The sequence below is a fragment of the Motacilla alba genome, chromosome Z (assembly GCF_015832195.1).
Source record: "Motacilla alba alba isolate MOTALB_02 chromosome Z, Motacilla_alba_V1.0_pri, whole genome shotgun sequence".
In the NCBI taxonomy this organism is placed as follows: domain Eukaryota; kingdom Metazoa; phylum Chordata; class Aves; order Passeriformes; family Motacillidae; genus Motacilla; species Motacilla alba.
Window position 1 is genome coordinate 66,576,446 of NC_052046.1, and position 17,040 is coordinate 66,593,485.

At 34.9% G+C, this 17,040-nt stretch overlaps 1 protein-coding gene and 1 long non-coding RNA gene across 3 annotated transcripts in view; one reads left to right on the forward strand and one right to left on the reverse strand.

Annotated features, from left to right (window-relative positions):
• FBXL17 (F-box and leucine rich repeat protein 17) overlaps nt 1-17,040 on the reverse strand; it is a 277,370-nt gene that overhangs the window by 240,282 nt on the left and 20,048 nt on the right. The window lies entirely within an intron of this gene.
• LOC119695383 lies at nt 506-4,287 on the forward strand. Its single transcript, XR_005255191.1, has 2 exons — nt 506-1,143; nt 1,223-4,287. It is a non-coding gene; the product is annotated as an uncharacterized LOC119695383 (long non-coding RNA).

The following is a 17,040-nucleotide window of genomic DNA, read 5'->3' on the forward strand; positions in this document are numbered from 1 at the left end:
TGTTCGAGAGTTACATGAGGAAGTTCTTTATAGCCACTTTTTCCTTGCAATTGGGTGTTTCAACAGAAGGTAAAGAAATGTAGAGGAGGACTTAGATTATGTTACTTGGGGAATATACAAAATAAAGTATACAGGTTTTTACATACTATGCAATAATAATATAAATTTTGGTTCAGCTTTGTAATTACATGTGCTATTGTTGTTTAAATTTCAGTGTAGTATATATTAGAAAGACATATAATCTTTTTGAGTCTGAAAGTCCAGTTAAAGAATTGAAACTCCTATCACAAAGAACACAATCATACTTTTCCACTCCTCTATAGGCACATATTTGCATGACATGGGTCAGAGCCTAATATTAAAGATCACACATTTAATACTCTAAATAAGAAGTTCCTGACTTCCAGAGTGTTGCAAGGTCATTCTTCAAAATTAATAGAAACTGGGCATATTAAAAGTATTTGGAGCATATTGAAAGTATTAAGTATTAAGTATTGAGTATTAAAAGCATCTTGAAATAATTTTTTGGAAGTCTTAAGTGTGTGTATAAGAACTCAATTATGTAAACTGCTTAATTTCTGAAACTGAAATCAGATATTCTGAAGAGTTGTAGATCTAATTAACTCTTACACAATTCAGAAATCAGTACCTCCAGTCAGTATTAATTTTTAACTAAGTTCTGTTGAAAATTCAACTAATTTTTCTAATCATTGTCTCTCAAAAGTATCACTCAAACTCCAGAAGCTAGCTGGACTCTTTGGAGGCCTGCTGAACTTCTCATGGCAAGATAATTATGCACAATAACAGAGCATCATAACTTCATAACTGACATTCCCACATGCACCCTGGAATAATCCTGAAATGAACAGAAAGAATACATAGGAAATAAACTCTCTTATTTTCAGCCCTTTTCCATCAAGAAACTCCAGGTCACTACCTTAGCATCAGAAAGATTTACTCAAGTCTATCCTTGCAAGGTCACACAACTGTAACAGTTATAGCAAGTCATGACAACAGATGGATTTGTCAGAATTTGTGCAAGGCACTAACTGGGAACACCAAGGCACTACAATTTCTCCTTAAGGAATGCTGCATTGTATTTAAAGAAGCTGGCTATCTTAAGACAAACAATGATTTTCATAGGTTTGAATATAACTATGGTTTCTTGACAAAATTCACATAAAGAAGCTGGCTATCTTAAGACAAACAATGATTTTCATAGGTTTGAATATAACTATGGTTTCTTGACAAAATTCACATTTTTCAAATAAAACAACCACATTTTGTCTGACAATTCTGTCTTATATGTCAGTGTTTACCCCTACATCATCTCTGTTCCAAATGGGTTTTTATTTAACCTACAAGTGAGTTACTAGATGAATATAATGGGTAAAAAAAATAGGTTTTCAAAACAAAATAATACAGGGAGGACAAGTATACAAAATTGTGAGAATTAAACAGGAACAGATCTCTCTCTGATTTGAATTTAAACACAAAGCTGCAGAATTGAGAAGAAAATCATAAGGATGACAAAACCATTGGAAATACATGAGGAAAAGAAGACAAAAAGTATCTTAAATATTTCTTGGCTTATCTGAACAGAATGAAACAAAATGCACATGATGCAAACTGATGAGATATCTCTGCATATGGCAGCCTATGTGAAGCTTTAAATATAGCCTAAATAACAAATACTTCAACTGTTCTGGACTGAAAAAAAACCAAACCTGAGACAAAGGAAAAAATAACAAAACTTAAGTTCAGCATTCTTGAAAGAGAATTAAAGTAATAATTAGAATGACAGCAAATATTTAGAGCTAGACACTTTTCCAGAAACAGATTAAAAGTCAACTGAAATTAGGTATGACTGACTCTGCAGGTCACATCCTACTGAGTAATTGTTTTGTGCAGATCAGAGCAGATCCAACTACTAACCCGGGTGATATCCCCTACCTCAGGGATTGCTGCTCCTAATTTCTCATCCCTGTTGATGAAGTCTTAACACCTATTGTGATGCAAAACAACAATCTTTTTGAAACGTTGTTGATTGTTACTGGGTGAGGATGCCAGTGTTAATGGTATCAGAGAGATAAAGCTAAACAAACTGACCTTGAACAAACTCAGTGTCAGCAAGTGAAAATTGAAAATAAACTGTGAAAGCATATAAGGCAAAGACAAAAGTGTTCAACAGAAGGAATGCTTGAGGGGAAAAAAAAATCGCTTCAGTCAACTTAAAAAGATTGCAATAACACTGAATAACAACAAGGTGAAAATTATGGGGTTGCATCATAATTGTAATCTACTACCTGAATTTGAAAAGGAATTATTGTCTGCAAAGACAGAAGCCCTTTGCGTCCTTCAAACAGTTTGCAAGAGAATAAAAACAAAAAAAAGTCTAAAATCTTTGTGAGACAAATAATAACTTTCAGTAAACATTTTCAATACCACTTCACTATATAGAAGAAAATTAGTTAGCTACTAAATGACATGCTATTTGTATAACAACTAGATTAGACTCAACAACAAGAATAAAACCTTTGCAAAAATCATTTACATTTCAAAGGAGAAATGGTAAAGAAAAAGCATGGTTACACAAAAAATATAGCTTTATGAGGAATCAAAAAACTAGTATCTTTAATATATTAGGTTTTTTTTAAAATTTTAATTAAGGTCAGCATTTAATGCTGCTACTGTTAAATTAAAATTCTCAGTCAACACAAGAGTCTAATTTTTTTGTTTATCTGAATCTTTGGAATACCGCTTTGCTTGACTGGAGAGCAGGGACAGTTTTTAAAAAGATAAGAGATTCTTAAACCATTCCATAGACCAACTTCGATTACAGCAACAAATAAACAGTTCCCCTGAAATATACAATAATTAAGTAGAGGAAAATTGCACCTTTCCTCCTTCACACCACACCATCCCCTGAAGCAGTCCACAGTGGTCAGAAAAATCACATTCTTAGTAACAGGAATAGAATATTAAGGTTGAATTGTCAGCCTCCATCCATCAGAACTCCTCACATTGGCAATGAATTGTGATTTGGAGAGCCACATCACTTATAACTGATTGTCATTTGATTGGGCCAAGCTGCAACTTTAGGGGAAAACCATGGAAAAAGTAGGAGTGAAGCTTACAGCACCCATTGTAAAGTCTCTTTTCAGTATTGAAGAACACATGACTTCTGGGAAAGCAAGTTTTTTTAATCATCTTGCAGATTTCAGCAGCAAGGCTTTTCTAGAATTCTCACTTTCTTTAATCCCCAAGCGATATTCTCCAAATGATCATAAAAATTTCCAAGACTCAAAGGCAAATAAGCAAAAAATTCCACCTAAACTCCATCACCAAGGAATTTCATTTTTGTTTTTTCCAAGACAAAATCTAGATATTTAGTTAAAGCTGCCAAAAAAAAAATCAATGCCATCCACTGATTTTTACCAGACGTGGAAAGCCTCTCAGACAAGATCGAAGAGAGTCAAGAGCTTTCCTTATTTTCCCACGTTCTTCTCATAAATCCACCAAGGAACAAAGCATAGATAAGCAAAAGTAAACCAAGACAAAACAACACAAAAACCACCATTCCCTGCTTTTATTTGATCCTACACTTAGAGCAGACCATAGCATGTAGTGAAAAAAGTACCAGGCAGCCCTACCAAGCCTTTTCACTCTGAACAGAAAATGTTCATCCTGTGCCAAGTCACGTCACACTGCTCTACATCCATCTAAGTAATCCATCTCAAAATAAATTCGCATAGATGACATGTATATACAGAAAACAACGTTTCTCTTCAAACCTGGGTTTGAACATAGGCAAGCTGTATTTTTCAATGGTTAATAAAACAGCAAAAGCACATCTGTCATACTGCTGTGGGTTCCCCTGTTAACTAGTGTAGAAGAAACTGAATTTTAAGGATTCATAAGGAGATATTCATAGAGATCTCTTACTATTTTGCAAAAAATGAGAATTTCTCCAAACGAAAGATCGGCACACACACATTCTCCCTAGCTACAAGGAGAATTTCTGTCTAAAGTAAAAAGCAAAGGAAAGCTATAAACAACTGAAAATGTGAGGAAAACAGAAACTGAAATGCTACATTTATGCAAGTACTAAAAACTGCAGTGACTGCAATACAAAGTTAATTGGCAATTCTTCAATAATATTTGTTTTCAGAATCAACAGCTGCTTTTACAAAAATGTTGATTTTGTAGCATACAACATTAGTAATTACTCCTTACATTCAGGAGCCTGTCTTTTCTGCAAGACAAGAAAAGAAATCAGAAAAAAAATCAAGAAAACTGTAATCATATGCCTTCTGAGTACAATTGCAAACAGGTTAACCAGTAAAAACAGTAATAATTCCACCTACTACATTAAACAAAGAAAATAATTTGCAGTGTTACCTGAAAAAAAAAATTGAACAGTACTTTCAAGATACCCAAATCTGTCAGGAACAAATATGCTGGAGAATTATATAGATGAAAGAGGGGAACAGTCTCCTGTGATGGAGACTAACTATTGCAGAAGTTGCCTGTCCTAGTAAACACAGCCCTAGCGTACCACTTCATGCATGGCAGATTTGATACATATAGAATGATATCTTTAACAGAATTACCAGATTAAAAGAACAATTTATTGAGGCACACATTCATAAGCCAAGGTACCTAAATATTTGATCTGCCTGTTGTGTTTTATTATGCATTGAAATTTGACTTATTTTAAAGCAGCATTTCCTAAAAAGACCAGACGTAGAAAGACATGAAACATGTTTAATTCAAGAAGGATGTATTAATTTTTTATAACTGCTGGACAAAAAATTACATTTTTACTTGCAAATATTGTTTGAAAATGTAAGCCAGATAATATTATAGAATAAAATATTTAAAATCTTTTTCTTCAAATAGCATGCTAAAAATGGTGGAGCATTTATAAACATACTGCCCTTCAAAATTTCTGCGCAGCTAGTGGCATCTAAATGCAAACCAACTAGAGAGTTACTCTTCAGAACCAAAGTGCTTATACCACAAAAACCACCAAGTTTTCAACTGTCTTCAATCCACATTTAGTATCTTTAATCACCTTCTATTACCTTGTCCATCTTCAAACTTAAAATCTATTGCCAAATGGCAAGTAGACATTGTTCTACAGACACAAAATACCTAGACATTAAAATAATTGAATTAGTGTCACCACATTTCTATGCATCACTAAGCAAATAGCTTAAAATTTACAAAAATAGTCAAAAGGAAACATCTGGATATACTTCTTAATTAAAATGTACTTGAAATTTTCCTTACAAATACTTGTAGCTTGAGAGCAGGAGCTTAAAATATTTGTTTCAATATTCTACTTGTGCCTACTTTAATGTAGAAACTGCACTATCACCATATTCATAAGATTAGAGGAAATTACTAGCTAAGCCAAAGTTAGCAATAAAAATAAAGAACTTAGCATAACAGCTTTTTGCATTACCTCACCCAAATTTTATTTTTGGAGAGAATTAGTTCACAGATATATTAGTCCAAGAATCGCTACTACCATGTAAAAGCACAAGCCAATGAACTAAACCAGCAGTATCTCATCATGAAAATCCAGGATATCCCAGGATATTATTTCAATAATACTTTTCAGTCCCAGACAGAGTACTTAGGAGAGGAAAACAATGATCTACCTGAGTTTATGTTGCAATGCAGCACAACTGTCACCTGCATGGAAACAACAACTAGGCTACTACCAAAGTATCTGAAATGGCTGGAATACCTTCAGAGAAGTTTAGAATTTCCAGGTAACTTCCAACACCACAGAATGAAGCATATAGAGGAGGCAGGTAGTGGCCTTCACAGGATATGACAGTCCTACTAGACAGAATCACAAGAATTTTTCTGCCTTACAAAAAACTACTTCTGCCAAAGGATGATTGTCCTCCCAATTTTCCATTTGTATAACAGAACTAGTAAGAAAGTAGTGCCATTTAAGTTTAAAATTCACTGTCCACATAGCTTTCCTCCCAGCAAAAAAAATAACACCAACCACTTATCTCTACAGGCCCTGCAGTTTCACATCATTTCACGGAGGACTAGTATCACAATTGAAAAAAACAAAAGGTCAGCTGTAGCAATCCTTCCATAACAGTTTATTTGCAACACCTTTCCCTAGCGAGACTAAAAAAGAGAAGCAAAAAAGCACAGAACAGCTACAAGACCTACATGCAGCAAACACCTACACTATTTCTATCTCATTAAAAGCACTCCAAAACTTCCTGAAACTTTGTTGCAAATACTTCAAAACCTGGAGAAATTTCAGTCTAGGAGCAATAGTAACAGCACAGTGTTTTCCAGACTGTACAGTCCTAAGAGACATTTTAAAAAACCCCAGCACATTAGCTCAAGAATGAGCTCCATAGGAAGAATAAATTTTCTAAGGTATTCTGAGATGCAAGAGATGTACTAAAAATGAAGGAAAACAGTACAAGATAGAGCTGTTCTGAAACCTATCATGTACAAATTTTTGAAGTGTGCACCATTAAGGTATTTTCAGAAATGCCTAAAACCACAGAAATGATCAACTTCTATTTCATTCTAGAAATTCCCATCTTTCTGAAATAACAAATACATTTAAACAGCCTTATGTAGTAGCTGAAATCATCCAATTTCAAGAATACAATCACAAATCTCTCACTCATGCTATGCTATACAATGTAAGTATTCTCTACATAGCTGAGTAATTCCCTGTATTTTCAAGAAGCTGCACAAGATTAACAGCAAACACTCTGCCTCCCACCAAAACAATCCAATAACTTCAGTGTGACCAACAACTTTCATTTTCACGTTTTAAACAGCAAATCAAAAAAGATATTTAAAAACGTCAAGATTACTTTAAAGAAAAAAAACTATAAAATTGCTTTCATAAAAGCATCTTTTAAAAACTCTGAAGTGTCCCAACATGAACAGACTGGAAAATACAATAAAAATGAATTGTACAGATGAAGAGACTTGCAAAGCTGACATTTTATGCAACGCAAACACCTCTTTTGTCACACCTACACCTTGCTGCAAACCCTGACAGTGGTGAACTGTACAGATGTACCTCTGGAACAAAACCACAGACAGCATCAGCAGGGTGACATCACCAGACACACAAGGACTACCAACAAATCCCCTGGGCATGCAGCTCCTGTGTTAATGAGGGAGAACACAGCAGAGGCACAGCTACACCTCCAACAGCAGCACCACATACGATCACTATTGTAAAAATGCAGCCCTTGGAAGCAGTCCCAGCAAGTCTTCTGGAAAACTTCTGCTGGCAATGCACATTCACCCACAACAAAGTTGGCCTATTGACCCATTTACCAAATCCAGCAGTTTTTCCTTCTGAGAGTGGAGAAAATAAAAATACTTTATGAAAATACCCTTGGAGGTATTTTGTTTGTTTTTCTCTATGTTCAAGAAGAAAAATACTTAAAAATAAGTACTTCCCAATCCTATTTGATCTTTTTCATGATTTTGTAATCTAGATTATTTTTTTCTAATTTACATCCGATGTTTGAGATAGAAAATATTCTTAAAGCATACCTGTAATTTTACCAAGGTGGTAGGAGAGGGAACACCAGCATAATCTTCTTCATTGCTGCGGTTTAACCTCAGGCAGCAGCTCACCACCCACAGTCAAAATCAGTAGGGTAACAGTGAGAATACACACACACATATATATAAATCTCACAAAAACTTGAAATAATTAAAAATAATTTTGCTGTTTTATAGAACTGTAATTTAATTGCATTATGACAGAATAATGTACAATTCCCAGAGAAACATACACACAAAAAAAACCCAAAAAACAAAACAAACAAAAACAAAACAAACAAACAAACCAAACAAAAAAAAACCTGAACAAACCACATTTGGATGCAACGGAACAAGAAGACCAAACAGAGACAACCACAAGTTGGTGTCTGAGGATTACCTCAGACAATTTTTAGGGAAAGCCAAGACAATTTAGGGAAAGCCTCAGATACAACAGAAGTTTTAGTAGTTATTACTGAAAAATATTAATTAAAAATTATTTTAAAAAAAACTATACAAAACAAGGAAAAGGAGGAACACTAAGCTCAGGACTCTTAAAAATACTGAGGCAAAGCTACACATAGGTCTGAAAAGTAGAATAGGATGTTCAAAATTTGCTACAATAACTACAAGAATACCTATGTCTGAAGTTTAGACAAACACAGTTTTTTAAACATTATCATTCTGGATTAAAAAACAATGACAGTTGAAAGACCATAGCAAATTCTAAAATAAGTAACGCTGTAATTCCTAGTATGAAAGTGCATAAAGTGAGTATGAATGATAAATTTGCACTTTAAGTGTAAATCCAAGTATAAATGTAAAAATTTACCCACCAGGGGGACTGCTATTGCAGTTTAAAACACGTAGGAATTTAACCTTGACTCAAAAAAGAGAGTGTTTAGGATGGTTTCAGCAGTTCAGTCTCCATGCCTATTCAATTTGCCCTGTAACATTGTTTACCAACAATATAGCATTTTGGACAATACAACTACCTGGAAAAGCACCTCCAGATACCCACAGAGAACACACATTTATGTATGTGCTCCCACGTACTGGTCACTATAGAAAGATGAGAAGAGAGAATGCAGACATTTGTAGAACTTGTACCCTATTGATCTGACCTCTCATACCAAAAACTGTAACCTATGTAAGTTATAGTGAAATTCTCTGGGAAACAAAAGTGTTTTCCCGCAGCTTCAGAAATTTGACAAGTTCATTCTTCTAGCTTCATAAAGATGAAAAAGTTCAACTGGAATTTGCTGGAAAGAAATTATACAAACAAAGATGCCTGCCTGTCATTCATTACTTCTACATAATCTTGTGTCTGTCGTATACAAATAAGAACATATTTGTATTATCTTTGATTGATGCAAATTACCACTATTTTAAATTAATGATACTGACAATTTTAAGGGATTTGCTTCACAGCATCATGCTTATGATCTCTTTCAGTAAGCATCACAGCTCACTGGGAGAAATATTATCAGTTTTGATTTATTGCTATCCTTAGTGAATGGCTGAAGAATCTTACAAAGTACAACATGAGTCAAGATATCAACTTTACAGATGAAGAACCTACAAGTGATTTATCTGGAGTTCGCCAGGGCTCTCTTTGACACCAGATACCACCAGATTAAAACAAGTAAAAAAACCCCAACAAGAAAATAAACAAACTACAGGAATTTCAGCTCCATTTAGGTAACTTTAGTATCTACTAGCCTATATTTAAGTGGAAGGATTTTCCACTCCAGTATCACTCTAGACTTTGGTTGGTGACTAAAGTACTGTAATACCAGTGATCCCAAAAGACAACTAAATACAGGTATTTCAAACAACTGAAAAGGCTCCATATCCAGCTACCAATTCCTGGTCATCAAGTTTTTAATTAAAAGCTCAAATAACTTATTCAACAAGAGCAGCCAAAAAATACACAAAAGAAACAAAAAAGTGGAAGTGCCTACATTCTAACTCAAAATTTAAAACTCACCATTTCCTGAAATTTTCTTGTATATTCCATTTAGGATTTTTGCACTACCTTCATCCATCTGGACTTTCAATACCATAATCTTCAACACTGAGAACATTATCTGTTACAGTTCTTCCTAAGTTTGATGTACAACACTAACACGCAAGCCATTAATGCACAGGCATAAAAAGGTGCCACTTAATGTATAACTAAATGCATTTAACCTTTATAAAAATTATATGCAAAATATATAATCTGCAAGTATCAAATGAAAAATCACCTTATAATACTGACCAAACAGCAGAAAAAATTTTGCATCAGCCACTTTTCCACTCTTTCATTCCACCACTCACTTCTTTGTCATTGTATTAATGTACATCATATGTACTATGCACTTTTATAATAGAATGTTTATTAAAAGTGGTAACAAATTACAGCCCAAAGAAATGCTTCAAGTGGTATAATACCTAATTTTATATCAATATCAAAACTGGAAGTTTTTCAACTGTAGAGTAGGTACAGTCATTAACCAACCACACATAACCTGAAAGGAGTCAAAAAGTATAATTAATTCAGCAACACAGATTACAACTCCAGCTGTTGGTGACTTTTAAATGTGTACACACACACACACACTGTACATGTCAAACTCACAACATCGAAATGCAGTACCTGTCTGGAAAGAAGCAGAAAGTGGTGAAACCATACAGCTGACCTTATTGAGACACTTAAGAATTACTCTGATAGCAATCCTGGCAGCTGAAGGGAACACAGGGTCTGTGGAACCAGCACAATACTCAGAAATTATCTGCCACGCACTGGCAATTCCCCTCAGCTCGGGCCGGGAGTTCGTCACCACTACAAAGTCGATGCCGCCACCTAAGGGTGACAACACCGCACTGTGAAAATTGAAGTCTGCACTGCGGTTCTGACGCCTTTACAGAAGATACATGTAGCTGATTTACGCACATGTACACAAGTTTTGCCTTTCTCCCTTCTAATAACATCAAACTTGGCATAAAGTTTCACTTCAGGAACAGTTTTACAGAAACTGCCCAGGTCAAAATGTAACGGATCTAAACAAAAAAAGATAAAAGACAAAAAAATTGAACTCTAAGGAATGAGGTTCTATAAGTTAGGTTTATAAGAAATTGACTAAATCATTTTATGCTGCTAAAAAAATTAATAAAGTAAATGTTTGAGAAGAGTTTGTCAAAAGACAAACTTTTCCATAGCATTTTTACTACCAGACAGATGTCTCATGTAGTTCTTATGAAAGCATGAGTTCCTACACCTCATCTTAGTATCAGTATAGCTGTTAAACTCATTTTTGAAATGCTGAACCTTACTTTTATGGTACGTTAGGTGGTTCTGGTGTGTATGTAAAGTGTTTGAGAAACTAAAATACAAGAGGGACTTCATCATTACTAGTGCTTACTACCAGCATGCTACCTGCACAAGGTTTTTGCTTCAGAAATCTCTAATTTCTACTTGACAGAAGATGTAACATCATTACCCGAAGCTATGATATACAGTGTACACAAGAGAGAAATCCATCTCAGTATGTACAGAGTCCTTTACAGTGGGGGTGGAGAGGAACTGGACCACGTTATCCAGAGATGCTGTGGACTGCCCCACGCCTGGAAGGGGACAGGCTGCATGGGGCTTTGAGCCACCCAGCCTACTGGTGTAGCGGTAGTGGGGTTGGGACCAGACCTGTTTAAGGTCCCCTCCAACCCAAACCGTTCCATGACTCCACAATCTTCCTGAAAATGTATATAAACATTCAGCAAGCAGCTAGTTATGGAGAGATGCTAGTTATTCAGCATAAATGAGTCCTAAGTAGGATGAGCTACAGGAAGTTACAAAGCTGTGAGGTCTAGCGTGTTGCTTGCTTAGCATCAGTAGCTGGATTTACTGAAGCCTTAGGCCAGAAGCTGTGAACTTAGACCTAGATATGCTTTCAGCCAGAATAATTAATTTGCTTAGTCATCTTCCTAGGAACTAGTACAGTGCTGTGTTTTAGCTTCAGTATGAAAAGAATATTGATAATATAATGACATTTTGGTTGCTGCTAGGTAATGTTTATTATATTAAGACTAGTGGTTTCTTAGCTTTCTATCCTCTGCCAGTGTGCAGGTGCACCTGAAAAAAAACAGAGAATAAAGAGGCTACAGTTGTCAGCAGAAGCTGCAACTTAATGAGACAAGAAATCAAGGGCCTGCCTGTGTGGTGGGCATGGAGAAAGAAACCAGGAAAAGTGCTAGAAGACCACAAAGCAAAAATCTCCATTAGATCAAGGAATGAGAAGAGGTGGAGGCATAAGTCATAAGGGTACAATTGCCTGGGGTTTTCTTTGTTCTGGGTCTCTCTTTGAAGGCACCCACTTTTCACTGACCTGATGCTGTATCTCTATTAAACCTGTAATTTTTATAAATCCAGTGTCTGAGATTCTGCTGCAGGAAACATAGGTCACATCTGAAGGAGAAGGAGGTGCCTATGTCTGCAAAGAAAACCAGAAACGGGGTCCTTCTGAACATGGGGGTTTAATTGTAAAAATAGTAATTGAAGGGGAAAGTCTGGAACAACTATAGTTCTTTTCAAAACCTCAAATAATGATATAAAGTGGTTCAAAAGTATTTTGGGAAAGTACGTCTGTAGAAACATGGAAAATCAATTCTTTTTCTGAAATTTCTTCAAGTAGAAGAACAGTTTTAAGCAACTGCATGTAAAAAGAGAAATAGCATATGGAATATATCGTGGGGGAGTGGAAAAAGGACAGGGAAATTACGTTCCTTTAGAATGTTTTTCCCAAAAAAATCTTTCATTTACCTGTTAACCATTGAAACAAAGTAAGTTATTTCCATACATTCTGAACATTTGACACTGCACAGTTTATATGCCTAATAATTCTTTCTTCCTGAAACAATTTGCCTAGGCTAAACTCAAAGCAAAATACTGTCTCCTCTCAATGTTTGTGACACAAGGTACAATGCTGAAGTAAGTGTTTTGTAAATGAGAAGTACAAAGCAAAGGAAAATGGTTCCCAAAGTAAAAACAGAAGTGGGGAGAGGAATATCATTAAAAGACAGAAATAAATTTATCAGCTTACACAGTACTATTTATTCAGAAAATATGAGAATTAAGTTTATTTTTTACTATGCATTTTATACTAAGTTGATTCCAGTCAATGCTGTAAAAGCATATGTTAACTGTTTAATTGTGTGACAAAACTGTAGTATTCTGCTTAGTCTACCTTGATTCTTATTTACAGAAACTAAAGCATATTTTCTCACAGATCTTAAGCACTGTAGTTGCTATCAAACATAGCATCACAGTTAACTTGAATTTAAACTCTTGTCTGCTGCAAACTGCAAAGGTAAGCAGAACATTTACAGAATACCCATCTTAAAAAACTGCTAAATAGCCACCTGTAAAATATGTATTTTAAAAGTGTCATCACATATCAAGCATATTGCCAACTGGGCCAAAACTTGGTTATCTTGAAGACTTAAGAGTCTAAAAAGAAACAGAAACACAGTCAAGTTATATTCTAACTGTCTTAATGAACATATTTGGGAGCCATCAAACCTATTACTTGCCATTAAGGATCCACTTCACAACATAATTTTATTGGAAAGGAAGAAGTGCTGCCATAGCAGCTACTATACTAGCTCATGCACTCTTACATGAGCTTGTAAAAGAGAAAAGAGAGCAAGAGAACAAAGTATAGAAGTAGGAATATTGACATTCTCTTACAATATCTAAAACTCTACCCGGCTTTATCTTTAAAAGCTCTCTCCCATTACCCATATCTAGTTCACCACAAAAATCCACAGACACTAGGTGGAATAGGAAAGAACAAACTTGTAACTACTACCTGGTTAAGTTTCAGCAACAATTGTATCATAATTTTAGCCCTTAAGTTACCCAGTTAAGGAAAAGTAATTAAAAAGAAAATAATGTACAAAATCAATTTAGTTAAGTAGAGAAGGGTTTTCTCCAGCTCTGCATTGAGCTCCTAAATCTAGATCTCCTCTATTCGAAATAAGGAAAACAGACAGCTTGTACAAAAGCTTCTGGAGATAACCCTTTCATTTGGGTGCACTGTAGTCACTGAGTTCTGCATCTCATGAAACCATTAAAATATTTTAGGACTCCACCCTTCTGTTGAAATAAAAGCCATTCAGGTGAAGTACTTCCCACTCTGTGCCTCAGCTACAGTACAACACATTAGTGTGGAACAGTTCTCTGGCTTTGCAGCTAAGCTAGGTAGTCTTTGTGTCAGGTGGAAAGATGAAAAACAGCAATTGGTACAAAGATAAAAATGAAATTAACCCATCCATCTCCACCAGCTTCATTCACATTGAACGTTCACATGATGCAAACACAGAAGTTATAGCACACCGTACCAGTCACAACCATAAAGTAAGAAGTCCAACTAAATTCAGCCAAGAAATTAAGAAATTTTCTACTTTTGTCTGGACAGAGCTTTAATCTGTTCTTCCATTTACACTGAAATTCTGGGAGATTATTCAATTGTATCAGACTGCCTGGGGGCAGATCAAGAGAGACAGGGGCACACTTCATAAGTTCTACAAAGTTATATATATATTTTTTATTTTTTACTAGGTTCCCAATTTGGCCAGTATGCTTCAGAGAAAAGGCTCAGCATACAATTTTCTGTCATTCAAAGGACAGAGGAAAAATAAACATGTTTTGAAAAGATAAATAAACAGTTATGCAAATAACAACCTTCTGTTGATGAGTTAGCCATGCAACATTAACTTTTTCCTCCTACATCCTTTATCCCATTTATTAATTGCAGCTTTTGCTTATTACCATGAAATAATCAGCACTTCAAAGACAGGAAAGGGTCTACTTTTCTGTGAAATGTCTAGCATATTCAACAATCAGAACATAAATTCTCCTTTCTCTGCTTCTGCTCAGCAGTCTGATAATGGAGTTACTTAGCAACAGATGAAGCAACTGAACTGTGTTGCCTGATCCACACACATTTTACTGCAAAGTAACACTCACAAAGGCATCATTTAGCTGATGGTTGCCTCTGCCTAGATGTATTTTTGAAGTGTAAAATCCATTAGTGTGAGACAAGCCTATATGAAAACTCAACCATCATGTACTATCTGTAATGCACTACACATTTTGAAACTAATAGAAATTGCCTGTAAGAATCACACACATGATTTTAAGTACCTCTGAGAAAGGAATAAACAAGAAAATGCAAAACATAAGACTATTTACATTATTTACAGGTATGCTACAGCAGCTGCTTAAAAGGGAAGGATAGGAGTCCTCCTTCTAGCATACTGACATTGTATGAACTTTAAATACACAGACCAAGCCCTTGTACGCCAAGTACACTTTTCTTGCCACAGAATACTTTGATTTCAGAGAATGAATGCTTATTTATTTTGAAGATACACACACACACCAACATATATCTCCCCAAACCACCCTCTTCACCAGTGGAGCAGGAAGTAACATGTGCCACACCAAATATTAAGGAGATTTTTTATAAGGGAGAAAAGTAACCCACAGAACTTGACAAACCATTTGCCAGCCATGACTCCCTTTAAAGGCAATTCAATTCCACAACTAAAAATCCCTTTATTTTTAATTTACTTTGGCATGTAAAAGTTTATATTTTACAATTGCATGAGAACCTTTTAAAAGTTGTCTTGGCTCATCACACAAAACAACACTGCCAGCAAGACCTGAAAGTCACTTATCCCTAGCAAAGGGAAAGCATAGCAGCTTCTTCAGCTTTGTCATCCAATGGCATTGTTCAAGAGTTATTTTATTCTAAGAATTCAACACCCCGGAGTTCATAATAGCTTAAAAACTTATTTCATTTGTACATATGAAGATCAATGAATCTGAACTTTAATTTTACAGAGCTATACCAAGTTTGCCCCTTGGCTTTTTCTTCCTCTTGAAAAATTAAGGATGGGCAGGAATTTAAGTACAATTAGATTTTTAAAAAAAGGAAGTAAATTCATTAAAAACTAGGCAAAAAATTCAGTTTTGGTAAGTCACTAGACAATTACCAGAGGGGGCAAAATTAAGAGAAATTTCCTTTTTATTTGACAGCAAATATGTTTAAAAATCAGTGTTATGTTTTCAACAATGAAGCAACCAAGTAGAGTGCAAGTTAAGAGCACATTTCATGATTGCCTTGAAAAGGATTAAAATATTTCATATGTTCCATTTCAACCAGGAACTTCGATGGTATTTCAGATATTAAAGCCACAAAGTCTTTAAGTGCTAATAACTGCAATAACAATTTCTTAGGTTACATTTCACACTATAAAGAGAATAAAAACTTCAATGATGAGAACTCTGAGATGCATCTACAAGGAAAGCTAAGTTAATTCCTTGCCTCCAAATTTTCCAGTGATCAAGTACTCATGCAGATATTTAAACACACTACTTTTTTAATTACAATTAAGCCATCTTTCACATGCAACTATGCAAATCTTGAAGGTTTTCCTCTTCCTTTCAAAGACAGGGTTAATTAATTTTAAAAGGTGGGTTCATTAATTTTAATTAACCCACCTTTCTCTTTCCAGAGAAGGAACGAAGAAAGGAAGATGTTTTTCCTTCCAGACTTCTCAGATCATTAATTTTTCTTTTTCATATTTGAAGTTTTTTATGTATTAAGGTAAGAAGGACTAGCTTTGACAGTATTCAAGATTGTGTTTCAACACAAGAGGAGGTGCGTGCCCTTTTTCTACACTTCAACTACACAGAAATCTCAGTTTAGGTCTCTGTCTCCTATTTTTCAACTTTCTACAGTTCTGATCAAAACCAATAACTGTCTGCCTTTTTCTGTCTTTGCTGATTTGAGAATGGTTTCTATTAAAAAAAAAAACCAAACAATCTTGAGCATTACCATTTCTTTGTCTTTTTGAAGGTAAATATCAAATGATTCTTAAATACAAGGTATGCCATTTTCTTACAAACACAATTTATTTGCTCCAATTCAGCACTTTTGAAACAAAGGTTATAAGCATGATGTTAGCTGACAGTTAAAAATTCAACTGCAAGCCAAGTATTACTTTCTTGTAAGAAATAGATTTTAAAAAATAAAATTAAATTTGGAAAAAAACTTAAGTCAGTGTTCTGCTATACCATTTGCAAGCCACTCTCTCTCAGCATTAGAAACCATCATTTCAGAGATGCTTAGAATTAGGACGCAAGATTGTTTTGTTACTCCTCAACAACTTCCTTCTACTAGCATAGGCACACTACTCCATCCTGATGTGAAAGTGACATATTTCAAGAAAATATGATCAGAGTATATCACTTGTAATCAAGAACTCAAGCTCCAAAAATCTTTTAGATGTTTGCACTTTTTACTGCACTTCTAGAAACAAAAAAAAAATTCCATACTAACTAAGTGGTTTCCTATACAAACCACGCACATCCCAAACAATTACTCATGAAATACCATCTTCAAAACAAGAAGTTAATGCATTTAGCTTAAC